This window comes from Phascolarctos cinereus, unplaced genomic scaffold (genome assembly GCF_003287225.1).
Source record: "Phascolarctos cinereus isolate Bilbo 61053 unplaced genomic scaffold, phaCin_HiC Scaffold_4;HRSCAF=312, whole genome shotgun sequence".
Taxonomy (NCBI): Eukaryota; Metazoa; Chordata; class Mammalia; order Diprotodontia; family Phascolarctidae; genus Phascolarctos; species Phascolarctos cinereus.
The window spans coordinates 14,649,954-14,666,261 of record NW_027555847.1 but is presented as its reverse complement, the minus strand read 5'-3'; the positions used below and the strand labels follow the sequence as shown (position 1 = coordinate 14,666,261).

Genomic DNA, 16,308 nt, shown 5'->3' with positions numbered 1-16,308 from the left:
AGAGGGCTTGATCACTGGGCAGTGACCAGGGGAGGGCACAACTGGAAATGACTGTAATGTTCCCCAAAAAGGCATATATATGTGTATGTGTGTGTATATATGCATATATGCATACATATACTCACATCTGTGTTCACACACATATATAGATTTAAATATATATATAGGTGTATAAATATACACAGATGTACACTGCATACACAGGTATATTTACATAGACAAACCTCTATGTTTTTGTGTGTGTGTATTTAAAGAGGAAAAATTGATGCAGCCAAGCACATGTCTAGCTGGGATACCAACAGGCTAGAAGGTAGTATGATGTTTCTGCAGGGAATGGATTTTTTTCTCCCTTTTCAAGGCATGGAAGGAAAAGTTTTTGTCAAAAGGTTTAAGAAAGAGGTCGTCCAAGGCCTAGATCCCAACAGAACCTCTGGCTCTGAATCCTCTGCCTTCATTCCCTGACCTTTTTCCCAGGCATGATTTGAGTCCATCATATAACATCAGAGATTGGAAGTGGAAGGGCTCTTAAAGGTCCTTTAGCCCAACTCTCTCAGTTTTCACAGAAGGAAACAGGCCCAGAGACAAGCGGTGACTTCCCAAGGCAGCACAGGAAGCGTAATGGTGCATGTGATGGATTTGGGCTGGTTTTGAATCATAGCCTTGTTACTTCCTGGGTGATGCTGGGCAATTCGTTTAATTTCACTGAGCCTTGGTTTCCTCATCTGTAAAATATGGGCCTCCTTGGCCCCTGAGACTCATCCCAGCCCCAAGCCTGTGAGCTTGTGTTTTGCTCTGAAATATTGATAGTTCTTAGGTGTGGGGGCTGGGGGATGACAGAGAGTGTCTACGGGAGGGGAAGGTGACCGTGGGCATCTCCTCATGCTGGTTAACATTCGAGGCCCTTTGACTAAAGGAAGTCCAGTGACCCGGCCGGGTCAGCAATCAGCTTACCCCCTGGCTGGGCCTTATTGTGCTCAGGAAGTCAAACCGTTCCTGATGTTAGCATGGCCACAAAGGCTGCCCCGGGCTGGAGGAAGGTCCTAATTGATATGTCCGGCCTCCCAGACAAGCTAATACACAAGCTGGGGAGGGAGGCCGTGGGGGGCAGCCCTGTAAACAGGAGCACCTGGAGGGAGTGGGGTGGGCTTGATGCCTTTGGGGGTGTCAGAGGTCACAGACAGCACTCCCTGTAGCCGCCAAAGGCATCAACACAACAGTCAGCCCCATCTATCCAGGAGCCCAGCCGGACTCCAGGGAAGGGCTGGCGAGCCAGACAAATACTGCTCCAGGCTCCGCTAACCCAGAACTTGGAGAGCAAGAGTCAGGTAAGCGGGAACACTTCAGATCCTGCCTAGGACACTGCTGCCGGGAGGAGTCCTTTAACTTACCCATCCTTGATGTCCCCTTGTGTAAGAAGGGGGTGGAAAGAGAACAAAAGTGCTCTGCAGGATTGTATCAAGGCTCAAGTGAGATAACATCACTAAAGCACTTTGCAGATCTTAAAGTGAAGAGGTCCAGAGAGATCAGAAGGAGACCAGAGATTTAGGGTTCGGAGAGACCCCAGAATCCGTTTAGTTCAATCCTGTCATTTTACAGGTGAGGAGACTGAGGCACAGAGCAGCCGTGGAATCGTTGATTTAGATCTAGAAGGGCTTTCAGAGTCCAAATAGACCAACCCCTTCCTTTTAAAGATCCAGATACTGGGGACCAGGGGTGTGAATGACTGGCCCAAGGTCACCCAATAGCAAACCGCAGAGCTGGGAAGTGAATCCAATAACCTGATTCTTCCTGCCTAGTGACTGGTGTTATTACTAGTAGTATTATCATCACTCTGAGGACTCCCCTCCATTCCCTTTAAAAGCGGATGTGAAGGCTTTGAGCCTTGTCGAGAAAAGGATGCGCACAAGCTTAAATGGTCATTGCTGCTAGAGAAAACAATCTGTAGGAGAACTGAGATGGGGAAATTGTAAGAAGAAGGTCGTGGCCAGTAACGCTCTCCCAAGACAGCGGTCCTAGAGGACCTGGCCATCACTCAGGGACCAAGTCACTTCCCTGGCTCTAGGGAGCCATCCCTTTCCTCACCTGTAAAATGAGAGGGTTATACCCCATGATCTCTAGGGCTCCATCCAGCTTTCAAATCTGGGCTCCGGCAGAGCTCTCCCAGTGGCTCATGGGAAAGGACTGGAGGTACTCTTATGGCCCCGGTGCTGGGTGTTGACCCAACGAGAGCAGAAATGGTCTCAGAGGAAGAGGGGCAGCCCACCCTGGAGCCAGGGGGAGATGGAAGGGGCTGCTGAGGCCATCTCTTCTAGCACCTCCATTTTGTTAGTGAGGAAAATGAGGCTCAGAGAGGAGAAATAAATGCTTGTTGGTTTAACCTCTGGGCCTCCCATGCCAAATTCAACACTTGCTCTTCTCTTAAGCATCTCTAAAACCATAATAAACTTTTAGACACAACTTATGTAACACATATACAACTCTAAAACACACACACACACAGGTTTACAGCTAGAAGGGAATAATAGAAATAATCTAGCCCCACCCGAGTGTTTTACAGGTGGGGAACCTGAGGCCAAGAAAAGCTAAGTCTCTGCTAAAAGACTAAAAAGCTAAGGCCTTGCTCTCCGGTGGGGGTCTGCTAGTTCCAGCAGGCCGCTGAGATGCTGTGACTGTCCTCAGCACCCCTCCTCTCCCACATGCTCTTTGGTAACTCTCAAATTCATAAAATCCATCCTAGAGGAAGCCCGTGTCTTACACCTGACTCATGGGATAGCTTTTGCTGGAGTAAGTCTGGTTCCCATGGTAACATCAAACCCCCCCCCCCATTCCCCTGCAATTTCTCAAAGGCATTTTGTGTTATAAAAGCACAATTCCAGATGGGATAGTCTTTGGATATCCTGTTCCCGGGCCATGCCTCACTGTATTTGAAGTCAGAACAATTCCGCTCACCCCTTCCTTCTGTGTGGTCTGAAGGCTTTTTATTAGCGCTCATGTTTTGATCCTAACATTTCCTGCTGGCTTAGTCCTAACGATGGGGTTTCTAGCCTTACGTTTTCCTCTCTTGTCTAATCATTATTTTGCTCTCTCCTAGAGATACCAAACTGGGCTTGCCCAACACATGCTTTTTACCTGGGCCCCCAGCTGCAAAATCCTCCTGTCTGTAATTGATGTCCCGTTAGCTTGTTGGACTTGTTTCTTGTGCTGATTCCCCACCCCATTTCTCTTCCTTCTATTTTTTCCTTCTCTCTTCTACTTACTGGAACCGGGTCCATTTGTGTCTGAGTAGTTCTGTGCCTTTAAAAACCCCACACCGAGAAACGGATGTGATGGTTTGTTCCTACACGAAGGGTTTCACTTGGGAAATGCTCTGCGTGTACTGGCCGGCATACGTTTCTCATTAACATTGATGGAAGCTGCGGGTGTGCGTCAGCGAGCACAGCTTGGCTCTGGCTCTCCTGGCCCATTTTGTAGCTCACTTCTTAAAGCTATGGGACCTAGAAACAATCCCTTCTCGTTGTTTGATGGGTCCCATGGATGTGTGTGTGTGTGTGTGTGTGTGTGTGTGTGTGTGTGTGTGTGAGTGCGTGCGCGCGCGCTTGGGGCCCTGCTAGAAATGACATCAAGGCCCAGGTTGTCCCGTGTGGGAGAAAGCAAGGCTGCCGAGGTGGCTGGAGGGTGATTTCGGGGGTGGGAAGGGAGATTGGCTGGCTCCTATTTGTGGGGGGTGTATCCAGGGGCTGGCTGTGTGCCCATTGTCCAGTGGCAAGGGCTACAGCCCAGGGAGGTCAGGCACCAAAAAAGACTGGACGTGTTCCCTGGAAGATGTGGGTTTTCAGCTGGACTCACACTGGCTACACAACCCTAAGCAAGCCACTCATGAGCTCTGAGCCTCAGTTTCTCCAAATAGTACAGTGGAAAATACTGGTTTCTTATACAGTTTCTTGTTCTTTATATATTGGAAATGGTTGTATTGGCTGAGGGTTGTTAAATTCATAATAACAAATAAGTAAATTTACAGTCAGATAATCTGAATCTCTACATTGCCATAACCTTGGACAAATCATCTCATCTTTCTTGGTGTTAGATCTTGCTGCTTCTTTTTTTTTTTCCTTCTTGGTGAGGCAATCAGGGTTAAGTGACTTGCCCAGGGTCAAACAGCTAATGAGACTGGATTTGAACTCAGGTCCTCCTGACTCCAAGGCCAGAGCTCTAGCCATTGTGCCACCTAGCACCCCATAAATCTTGCTTCTTTAAAACAATGGGATTAGGATAGATGGCCTCCTGAGGTCCAACCTGATTCCGTGGTTGCCTGTGATGCCCCCCTCACAGACTCGTCATGGCCTCAGATGAGACAATGTGGCTAAGCTAGTCTGCAAATTGTGAAGCTGTATCAGAATGTTAGTTGCTACTGTTGTTACTTAAAGTGCCTGGTCCAGAATAGGTGTTTAAAAAATGATGAATTGGGGGGAAAAATTTTTTTTACAATGCCAATACATATTGAACATGTTCATATCCTCTGGGAAATAATCCCTCCACACAAATCCAATATATGTCAATGTCCTGTATTTGAATCATGATATAGAACTAGTTTATTCAGATTCATTTGAGCTTGGAAAATAGGACCTTGAGGCCTAGATGCCAGCTAGGAAGCCCTTGAGTCAGTAAGAGTTGTATGGTCAACAGGCCTTGTTCTCCTGGATGGTAGAAATCCCAAACCACTGTTCCTTCAGCTTGCCTTTGGGGACCATGAAATCGGTACCGTGTGTGTGCTGATTAACAGCACACGAGAAATGAATGGTGATTACAGATGTGGTCAGATGCACAAGGCTGGCCTCTGGGGGCGGCGATTTCCTACCTCCCTGACCAGATCTCTCTAATTAGCCAAAGATCGTTCAGTCCCAGGGACAGACACAGTAATTGCCAGATGGGTCTGCTCTCACTCTGGTATTCCTGTAAAGTCACACCTTTAACGACCAGAATGTCAAAGGAATATCTGAAGTGGATGTAAGCCCCAGGTCGGTGTCTTGCCTCGTTTAACCTGTTTATTCACGGTTAGAAGCGGCATTCTCTTCTGGCTGCACCTGGTCTGGTCTCCTCTGCTCTCTGGAGTGAATTCCTTGTAGGCTGAGGGTTTGAACAGAAAGAGGAGAGCCCCAGGGTAGTAAAATGACTTCCATGCTCTTCAGTCCGTGTTATTTCCCTGCCTCGGTTGATCTCCTAACGATAATGAAAACAACAACAACTTATATGTCTATAGTTCCTTGAAGTTGGGGAAGGGGGCAGAAAAAACTCTTCTTGAAATCTGTAAGAGCTGGGTTTGAAACCTACCACTGTGATACTTCAAAGCATTAGGAAGCTGGCAGTTGCCTGGCTTCTAAGTCTAGTTTCCCTGTCTATTAAATGGAGATCAATCAGCCAGTCAGTCAATAAAACATTTATTAAGCACCTACTGTGTGCAATAATGATAATAGAACCCTTCTCATTGAGTTGTTCTGAGGATCAAAGGAGCTAACGTCTGTAACAGGCTTTGCAAACCTGAAAGCACGGAGTGAAGGTGAACTCTAATTACTACCTTCATTTCAGAGAGCAGGAACCGGATGCTTGGGAAAAGAGAAGTAATTTGACCAAGGTCTCCGCTAGTGTCTGCCAACTCCAATTCAGGTGTCATTTTGTCCACGCCTCCCCATGCTGCCTGATCTGGGCACGTAGTCCTTCCACAAGAATAGAGTGAACTCCCCACCCTAACTCCCACACCGTATTAGAAATTCTACCTTTGGTAACTTTTACTCCCCGTGTGTTCTTGGACAAATCACTTAAATCATCCATGAGCCAATCAAGTCAAGAAGTTCATAAAGCACTTTGTGAAACTTTAAGCTTTGTAGATGCTAGCTATTCTTCCTCCTCCTTCTTCTTAATCCCCTGAGCTGTGGTTTCCTCAACTGTAAAATGAGTCTTTTGAAAGAGATGCTCTCTGAATACCCTTCTAGCCCTAGAGCTACGAATTTGTCTTCCTTCAAAACTCAGCTTTGGAGGAGACCTCTTCCTCCCCCCTCCCCTTTTCCTCATTTGCTAGTGTCCTCCTCTCCAAAGATACTTTAAATTTATTTTCTTCTTTGTGCTTCCATAGGTTCATGTCGTCCTTCCCATTATAATCTAAAGCTCCATGAGGGCAGGACCTTTTTGCTTTTTCTTTGTATCCCTACTTATTCCAATATCTGCCACATAGTAGGTGCTGAATAAAGGCTTGTCCATTTATTGATGCAGTGAGCCAATAGCTTTCTTTTATAAACTCTGCAGTTCTGCCTCTCATGATATAAATGAAAACTTTTTTCCTGGAGAATATAAATTAAAGCCTCTTGAACCAAAGTTCCTATGACTAAAATTAGTGAGTTGAAACTTTGAAAGCTTCCTCTAGTGAAGGGAATTGCAGTTAATTCAGATTATTAAACAAAATTGAAATGCCTCATGTTGTCTCTTAGCCTACCTTCCACTTAAAAAAAAAAAGGCTACAATATCATTATTTCAAAATCCAGCAATACAAACCCGGAGTTACCAAAAATTACAAGTTCTAGTCACAGAGTTCACAGTTAAGTCAAATCAGCAGCAGAATAGTTGAAGTACTTTACTGGTGAAATCAGTACCTTCAAATATCGTAGAAGTCTTAAGGGCTCCTTAGACAAAAATCACTTTTTCCCTTTCTCCAGCTTCCTCTTCTGCTGTCCTTCAACAGTCAGGGGTTTTGGGGGCCCTTTGGGCAGTAACCTCATAACTTGACTTCCATGAATTGCTCGAGGCTTTTGCTTTCCCCCCTCTGCTTGGAAGACCAGAAGGTGGTGTGTTGTGCTTTTTATCTTTGAATTTTGTTACTTTGGAACACTTAAAGTTTGTCTTTCTCCTTTCCTAGTAAAAGATGTTTTCTCCATTATGCTTCCTCATTCGCTGTTTCCGTCTCTGTTCCTAGGAGTGTGCAGACCAAAAGAATTTTATAGCAAAGCTCCAGGCAGCAGAGGCTTGCTGCTTAGTCGGGCTTGGAACAAATTAAAAGCGGCCTGTTCAGCAGATGTTCGGGATCAATTAAGTAAGAATGCGGGACCCGGAGGCCATGGCGATCATGTTTATCGTTCTTAAGTTAGACATGACAAACAAGGCTTCTTAATTGTCGGCTAATTAAATATCAGAGCTGCTCGGTTGCTAAAAGCTTGGGAATGTTTCCTGAAAAGGGAATTTTATTAGGCTGTGCCCTGGTTGTGGGCATTGTTGACTAGGTTTGGTAAATAGTCCAATCTCGGCCTCCCTGGGCTGTGGGCTCTGTGACTGAGCCAGCAGATCTCCCCTGATGCCAAGCCAGTCTTTCAGGTTCTTAATGTGGGGCTTGTGAAAATGGAACCCGGCCTCTCATTTACAGGTCACTGTGCTGGCTAAGTGCTATGTTATTTTATGACTGCTGCATGACCTCGATCCCATTTCATACTCTGGCCCCTGATTCTGGGAACCTGAAATGGGCAAACCAGGAAACTTTCTGTGTGGAGCCTCAATTTCCCCATCTATTAAGTGGGGATAAGAATCCCTGGCCCCATTACAAAAATGACTTCTTCCCAAGGCTGATTTCCATCCTAATAGGACAGTGGGGTCCAATATAAAGTTAACGGTTTAATGACTAGAATTAAGTAAACACAATAGATGGTGCTGAGTGAAACGCCCAGTGCTGAGTAATTATATTGGCCAGTCTTACTCCTGGACGACCTGAGAGAGAACCTCTGTCTTTTCAGTGGAAGAGTGGGGGATTGTGGGTATAGAGTGGTATATACACTGTTAGACTTAGTCACTGTTTGGGTTGGCTTTACTCAACTATTTTCCCTTGTTACAAGGGAGGGCTTGTGATGAGAGATGGGGATGGGGCTAGTACATCCAGAAATTACCATGGTGTGAAAATAAGATGACAATGAAAGTGAAAAAATCAGCTCTGTAATGGATAGAGCTCTGGCCATGGCATCAGAAGGCTGTATGACTGTAGGGGAAGACGTTAGCCTCTCACTTCTCCGGGGCAGGCGACTCTATGTGACTCTTAAGTGGCAGAATTTTAGCTGAACTGAATGAGTAGAGGGAATTTTCTGACCGGGAGTTCCCCACGCCGGTGAAATCACAGATCTGGAGCGACAATAAAGTTAATGTCATCTTCCTCTTCTCAGTAGAAAGGGGTCAGGGTGGATAGAGGTAAGGCATGTTGTCTGTGCTGTCAGAAATTGATTTGCTGAACTGGTTTTCTTTGTTACAAATGGGGCTGGTGGCGGTGGGGGTGGGGGAGAATATGATATTTTAAATGATTGGCAAGGAAACTGGCCTTGTGATTACTTGGGTAGAGGGAACTCCTGGCAAGCAAGCTCCCTCTACCAAGGCCTCCAGCTAATAATCATGGACAGTTAACTTTCCCAGGGTCTCACAGTCAACTGGAATCAGAGGTGGGTCTTGACCCAGGTTCTTCTGGATTTGAGGCCAGCTCTCTCTCTACCATGCCCCACTGCCTCTCAAAGATGATTAGAAACTAGCCCACAAAAAGCCACTGAAAAAGTTTAACAAATAAAGTTAATTCCAGGCTCAAGTGCAACCCTGTTTTAGATTAACAATATCATAATTACCATGTGGAGTATTAGTTTGGAGGAAGACAAGGCAGAGTTGAAAGATACTTCTAGAGCAGGAGTGGAGAACCTGGGTCCTCCAGGTCCTCAAGTGTGGCCCTTTGAATCCAAACTTCACAGAACAAAGCACCAAATTGAGTCAGACACAACTGAACAAAATGTCATAAAAACAATTCCCAGGCTCTCTGTGACTTAGCCCTTCTCAAGGATTATGATGGTAAAAAATAATATCTAACATTTATGTAGTGTTTTAATGTTTGCAAAAGGCTTAACAAAGATGATATCCTTTGATTCTCACAACAGCATTGGGAAGTAAGTGTTAGGAATATCCACATTTTACAGATGCGGGAACTGAGGCAGAGAGAAGTTAAATAACTTGCCCAGAGTCACACAGTGAGTAAGAATCTGAGGCTGGATTTGAACTCAAGTCTTCCTGACTCCAGGTCCTGTGCTCTACCCACTTCACCACCCAGCTGCCCCTGGAGAAGACCGACAGATGAAAGAAGAGGCTGCCCCAGCTACAGACTGCCTGAGATTAGCCAATCTTACTGGGCTTCTGTTAACATTCACTCTCTCCCACTCCCAGCTGATCAGCTGGTCCTGCCCCTGCCCTGTGGCTGGCCATGTGCCAGTCCCTGCTACCCCAGCCCTCCTTCGAGGTCATTTTGCAGAGGCCGCATAGAAAGGGGGTCAGTCAGTTCTTGCTTCACCTTCAAATAACGATCTTGTTTGGCACCATTAGGGTTCAGCACTGGGGAAATTTCTGCTCTTCTGTTACTGTCTACAAAGGTTTTTGCACTGGGACTCTTAAGTCTCCTAGCCGCAAGCAAGGGAAGCAGGGAGGTATGTTTCCTCCTGCGGTGTCCATAACCCATTTTTCAAAGGAAGGCTCTTGAAGCCATACCTTCCTTTCCAATGTACTTGAAAAACAATCCCAGAGTTTGAGAAATCCAAGACCTTTGTCTTTACAATGTCAAGTGCAGGAGGCAGCTAGGTGGTGTAGTGCATAGAGCTTCAGCCTTGGAGTCAGGAGGACCTGAGTTCAAATCCGGCCTCAGACACATAACACTTATTAGCTGTGTGACCCTGGGCAAGTCACCTAGCAAAAAACAAACAAATAAAAGTACAATGCCACATATAGTGCAGAAATGCCAGGGCAAAGGCTGAAGTGGGACCCTCTGCAAGCAGAAGGCCCAGTGTGGAGGAGGGAGCTGACACCTTGGGATGGACAGAGGAGGAGGAGAGCCCGGACTGTGCTTGAATGATTCAGATGTAAGACATAGGACCACCCCTGACTGCTATCCACAGCGCTCTCTACCGTCTGACCTGCTACAGGAATGTTGTTATTTCAGTCGTTTCTACTACTCATTTTGACCCCGTCTTGTATTTCTTATCAATCACTTAAGTAACAAGCATTTATTGGGTACCTAATGTGTTCTAGGCACCACGTATACAGATAAAAAATAGAACAGGCCCTACTCTCGTGCAACTTATATGCCCTGTAATGGAAGGAATAGTGGACTTGAGGTCAGGAAACATGAGCTAGAATTCTGCCTATGACACCATGAGCAAGTCACTTCCTATCTGAGCCTCAGTTTCCTCATCTGTAAAAAAGGTATAATGATGTCCCTAGTATCTACCTTGTAGGCTTTTTGTGAGACCCAAGGCATGTGACAGACTCCTAACTCCAGAGCTTGAAGGGAACTCAGAGGCCATCCAGGCCCACCCCCTTATTTTACAGATGGGGAAACTGAGGTCAAGGGAGCTAATGTGTAAATAACTTTGCACTCCTTATTAAATGACTCCACAAACAGCTATTGTGAATGTCCTCTCCTCCACTCAATTACAAGGTCCTAGAGATGCAGGACCTGTAGCTTATGTTTCTTTTACAACACCCTAAGTGGCTAGAACCAAATGAGCATTCAGTGAAGGAGGCATGCTTGAGTCATCAAAGGGAGTTGGGAAAGTGGCTATAAATTATCTGGGCCAGACCTATGATTAGTCTGGTATTGGGAACTCTCGTTGGGGAAACTCTCTCTACAAATGAAGATCAGCAACTCTGTGTCATAAAATTACAGAATCTCGGTGGTGGAAGAGACCTTGGAAGTCACCCTACCCACCTCCCACCCAGTACAGAAATTCCTTCCATCACCTTCCTCATGGATGCTGTGGAGCCAGCCTCTGTTTGAGGATCCCAAGCAGCGGAGAGCTCACTACTTGGGAAGGCAGCCAGTCTTATTTCTATACAAGTCTGAAGGTTTAAATGCCTTTCATAGTGTGTCATTCTCCTTAGAGGGGAGATGGGAGGCAAGCATGGGTTAAGAGCTTTCTGCCATGTTTTTTGCTAGTTTGCCCCAAGCATTGGGCCAGCTCCTACTCCTCTTCTTATCCTAAATATAATTTTTAAAGATCCTTTTGTCTCCTTAGCATTTTCCCCACAAGTTTTAGCTCATTCTGGGTGTGAGCCTTCGCGACGCTATTCTTTAAAGAAAAAAAAATATTGATGCATTTTTACATTGTTCTCAATTCCCAGTGACTCTCCCCTTCCCTCCCCTCCCCCAGAGCACCCTCCATTACAACAAAGAGGTCTATTGAAGCCAAGCGAACCTTCCCGTGGGCCATGTCTGATGATGACACCCGCCCCATTCTGCACCCGTAGGCCATCTTCTCTCCGCCAAGAGGAGGAGACATGTTTCACCACCTGGCACTGCTCTCACACGTTCGTGCCACTCTTACATTTGGCCTTGCGTGCATATCTTTCCTCCTTTTATTATCTTTGGAGGCAGTCAGGGTGCAGCGACTTGCCTGGGGTCACACGCTGGATTTGAACTTGGATCCTCCTGACTCCAGGGCTGCTGCTCTGTCTACTGCACCATCTAGCTACTCTTTCCTCCTGCTTTAAAAAAGAATATCCATATGTACAAGCAGAGGTCCTCAGAGAGTTCCTTATGTAGCCACGTTGGTTCTTTGTATGTTTTTCCCTTTCTTTCTCATCAACTTCATTTGGTGCTCCGTTGTCCGCATCCTCTGCCATCCCTATTGAATTTGGTGCCCTTTTGAGAGTCCTTGGCCACAGGGCCGTACTTTGTTCTTGCCAAGCCTTTTTTTTCCTACCAGGCTCTCGCCAAGGATACATTCTCTTAGGTGCTTTATTCCTTCCCATGTAGGAATGGGCTGAGGCTTTGGTGATCCTGGGCCGGTTCTGTGTCAGGTTTCAGACACCATGATCAAAGAATGCGTTACCATTCTTCATTAGCCACACTGGCCCATCACCTTTGTATCAGAAATCATCAACCATTGCCACCATAGTCCAGCCATATTATAGGGCCTCCAGACTAGTCTGGGAACACAGCTACCTTTCCATGGGGAAAATACATTCCAAGTTTAAAATGATAGATGTAAAAAGAAAATAACATTATAGAGTTGGAGACTGGCTATTCTTGAGGAGCCCTGAAGCTAGAGTCACTCACTGGTGGTGATCCTGGCCAAGTCACTTAACCTTTCTCTGCCTCAGTTTCCTCATCTGTAAAGTGAGGCTTAATGGGCTATAAGGTCCCTTCAAACTCCAAGCTAGTATCCTCTGACATGAGAGACAATGTAGAAGGTGAATGGAGAGTCTGTTGGGTCAGAAAGCCATGGGTTCAAATCCTACTTCTGCCACACTCTGTCTGGGATTGTGTGAATCCTCCAGACAACTTTCTAAGACTGTAAGCAGAGGTGAAGGAGCACCGTCCCCCAATGAAATCATAGGCCTGAGCCCTCCCCAATCTTCTCCCCAGTTGCATCAGTAGAGCACTTTAAGTTCATAGTTGGAAAGGACCTCAAAAGTCATCACATACCATTCACTTGCTTGACAGATTGAGGTTAAGTGACTGTACAGAGGTTATACGAATTATCTTACTTGAATCTTAAAACAGTCCTATGAGGTAAGTAGTAGCAATGCTATTATTCCCATCTTACAGGTGAGGAAACAGGTTCATAGAAGTACCTCACCTATGGTCACAGTGAGAGTAAGTTTCAGGGGCAGGGTTTGAACCCACATCTTCCTGCATCCACACCCAGTGCGCAGTCCTCTGGGCCATACTACTTCCCCTTATGCCCTCTCTCCGTTCTTCAAGTCCCTGATTCTATTCCTTTTCCCTTTGACCTCGATGCCTGCTTTACTCACCAGATCAAAGCCATGTGGCATAAGCCCCTTGGCCTTCCCTTCTTTCCACCCTACATTTTTTTATTCTTGTGGGGAGATCAGATAGGACCTGGCTTTCCAATCCACCATGGCCAGTGGCTCACAACAGAAGAAGGGTGGTCCCCCCCTAAAGAGTCCACCACCCCCAGGCATCACTCCTGGTTTAGACCTGTACCCTCAAGGACAAACAGGTGGATGTGCAGCCTGTGAGGGAGCCATTGGCCAGGTGAGGGCTGAGCCCTCAGTTCTGCTGAGTCTGGTCCCAAATGGTCATGATCCTATGAGCCATTGGCCCTCAGAACTTCTGCCTGGGGGGCCATTTTTCCATTGAACCCTGTTCCCCACTCAGGGCTTGAGGAAGGGGAAAAGGAATCTCTTAGCCAGTTTAGACGTGAACCTGGTGAGACCGTCTAGAATCTGAATGCAGCAGGGCCTGGCCGGCTGCCCATCATCAGGACCTGGCTGTGTTCCAGGGCTTGCCACAGAGAAAACTTTCGTCTTGTAAAGAAGGCCATTGGGGTAGAGTTCTAAGACCCAGGCAGGACCTTTTCCCCCAACTCCAGAAGGAGGAGGGGCTGGAAAGAACAGCCCCTTCATTGCTGTCCCAGAGAATGAAATGCCCTTGCTCCACTCCATGGCCTAATGTGATTGACTCACCTGTACTTTCTGTTGGATGCAAATCAAAACATCCTAACAATTTTCGTTGTTGTTCAGTCGTGTCTGACCCTTCATGACCCCATTTGGGGTTTTCTTGGCAAAGATACTGGAGTGGTTGGCCATCTCCTCTAGAAAACTGAGGCAGACAGGGTTAAGTGACTTGCCCAGGGCCACACAGCTAGGAAGTGTCTGAGGCCGGATTTGAACTTAGGAAGATGAGTCTTCTTGATGCCCAGCCCAGTGTTTTGTGCACTATGGCACCACCTTGCTGCTCAAAGTAGACTGGACCACTTTGGGAGCTGATGGGTTCTGTCTTGCTGGAGGGCTTCAAAGAAAGGCAGTTTGAGAGCAGATTGTTAATAGGTGACCTCTGAGGTCCCTTCCACCTTGGACATTGTGTGAGTTGATCATCTTTAGGCTTGACCTCTCTTCTTGAACCCCTGAGACCACTCTTAGAACATTTGCCAATACTACGAGTCAATATAAAACATCAGTATTCATGTCGTATCTTATATCTTAGTATATCATGTCATTATCTCAACTGCCCTTACATGATAGGTGCTTGGCAGACTCTCGAAAGATGAGAATGAATGAATGAATGAGGGAATGAGGAAATGAATGAATAAATTAATACATGTGGGGAGTGGAGGTTAATGAATCAGAGAATCATAGATTTTGAGTTGGGAAGGACCTTTGAAATCATTGAACCCAAGCTCCTTATTTTACAGATGAGGAAAGTGAGGTACAGAAAAGTTAGATGACTTGTCCAGGGCCACACAGTTAGTAAGTATCTGAGGTGAGATTTGAACCCCACTCTTCCTTATTTCCAAGTCTAGTACCCTGCCCACTACCCCACGACCCAAAGAAAGGTCATTAGGAGATCCTTGTTTCTGGTGCACCATGTTGCCTTCTGAGACCCTGCATGAAATAATGTGTGTGAAGCATTTTGTAAACCTGAAAGCCCTCTGGGTGTCAGTTCTGATGATGACGATGGTGATGGTGATGATGATGATGGTGATGATGGTGGTGATGGTGGTGGTGATGATGTCTGTTCTCCACCCACTCCTCCACCCCCCCTTGCAAGAGCCCTGTGTTTTCTTTCTCTGCAGCTGGGCCATCCAGATATCCATGGGTGTTGCAGAAATCAGAGTTGGGTATCTGAGCTCCAGGATACAATTTCACTGCAAGCTGCTAGCATCAAGATAACTCCAGTTTCTTGGCACGCCATCCTGGAGGTGGGGGTGGGGAGTCGGCTGGCAATTGGTGGCTCATGTTAGAGACATTTGTGTATGCTTCCTCCCCTGACCAGTTGCATGTTAAACACGCTTGCCGTTGCCAGCATGGAGGCTTTTTTCAACCCTTCCCCAGGGGAGTAGAAATGAGCCATGCCCTGGGCATAGTTTTTCCATGGTTTTCCTTCTTCGCTCACTCAGAGGGGCCTGCAGATAAACTCCCTCAGACACATTTATCCGCATTAGAGGAAGCATGAATTTTTAGAGGCTATTCCTGTGGAAGGGGATTACCGAGAATATGACTTGAGTATGTTGGGGAACAGGATATTCTGCAGGAGGCTTAAGCCCCTCCATTGTGGGGCAGACTCTGTAATTACAGGGGAAATCTGCTGGAGTTGTTGTCCCCATTAATGCAGAAATACAGAGCCGGTGGCATTGCCCGGAGGCCTGCGCACAGGCCTTGAAAGCCTTCATTTTAGGACCCACTTGTATGCGAAGCAAGGCAAGGCTGTGGAAGCAATGAAGTATTTTCTCATTAAGTGCAATGGTTTATTCCTTCTCTCGGTCGTTATCCTTTGGAATGAGAAACCTGTATTTTTGGCTTTGGGGAACCTCCTCTCGGTTGTGGCTTTGATGGTTTCTTTATGAACCAGGTTGTCTGGGGAAAAAGTTTCCTACCAGAGCAGGATGTGAACTCTGTTCCAGCTGGAACCGCTCCCTGCCGCCATTCTCCAAGTGTCTGGGGGAGACTGCTGTTTTAACTGGCAAACCCAGAAGGGGAGGGACTGCTCCCAGACCGCTGGAGAGTGAGCAAGGTTCTGTAACCTGATGGGAAAGGATGCGGACATTATCTCCCAGAGGGCGATGTGGCGGGGCCTTCTTAATGGTGTCAAACCGAGCATGGTTAGAGGAGGGGGTCCCAATCAGCATGCACGGTTTGAGAGGGAGCCAAGGTCCCCAGCTCCCTTCTAAGCCAGACTCCAAGAAGGTGCCACCTCCTATGACAAGGCTTCCTAACCTGGGCTCCACACACCCTCCAAAAGGGCTCCAGAAAAAAACAGATCTCTGAGTGCCAGTGAACTTGGGGGAACACCTGTTTTCACTGACCTCTAATAGAAGTTAACATTTCCTTTGATTATTTATAATCCTTCTTCTGGGAAGGGCTGTATCTCTCACACACACACACACACACACACACACACACACACACACACTCACTCACTCACTCACTCACCCTTAGACTTACATAAAGCTTTTGCTGACCCCAAATCCCTTTGTATTCACTTCATACGTGTGTTAAATATGCTTAATATGTGAATGCATTGTCTCTTCTGATAGGCTCTGACCTGGTGGCAGGGATGGTTCAGTTTCTGTCTCGGCAGCCTCCACAGTGCCCAGCACTTGGGAAATAATTGCTTGCTTGATGGGCAAAGGCCACAAGAAACTGGGGGTGTTTAGCCTGGGGATGGAAGCAATGAGACAAGGAATAAAATGCAAGTTGTCTTCAAGTAGTGGTTGGAAAGGCTGTGTCGTGTCAGAAACGAGGAGACCCATTTCCCTGGTCCCATGGGACGGAACAAGGTGAATCAGGGAAGTT

General features: G+C 46.6%; 1 protein-coding gene across 2 annotated transcripts in view; it reads left to right on the top strand.

Moving 5' to 3' along the window:
* The window catches only part of IL17RD (interleukin 17 receptor D), an 86,074-nt gene that overhangs the window by 37,056 nt on the left and 32,710 nt on the right, over positions 1–16,308 (top strand). The window lies entirely within an intron of this gene.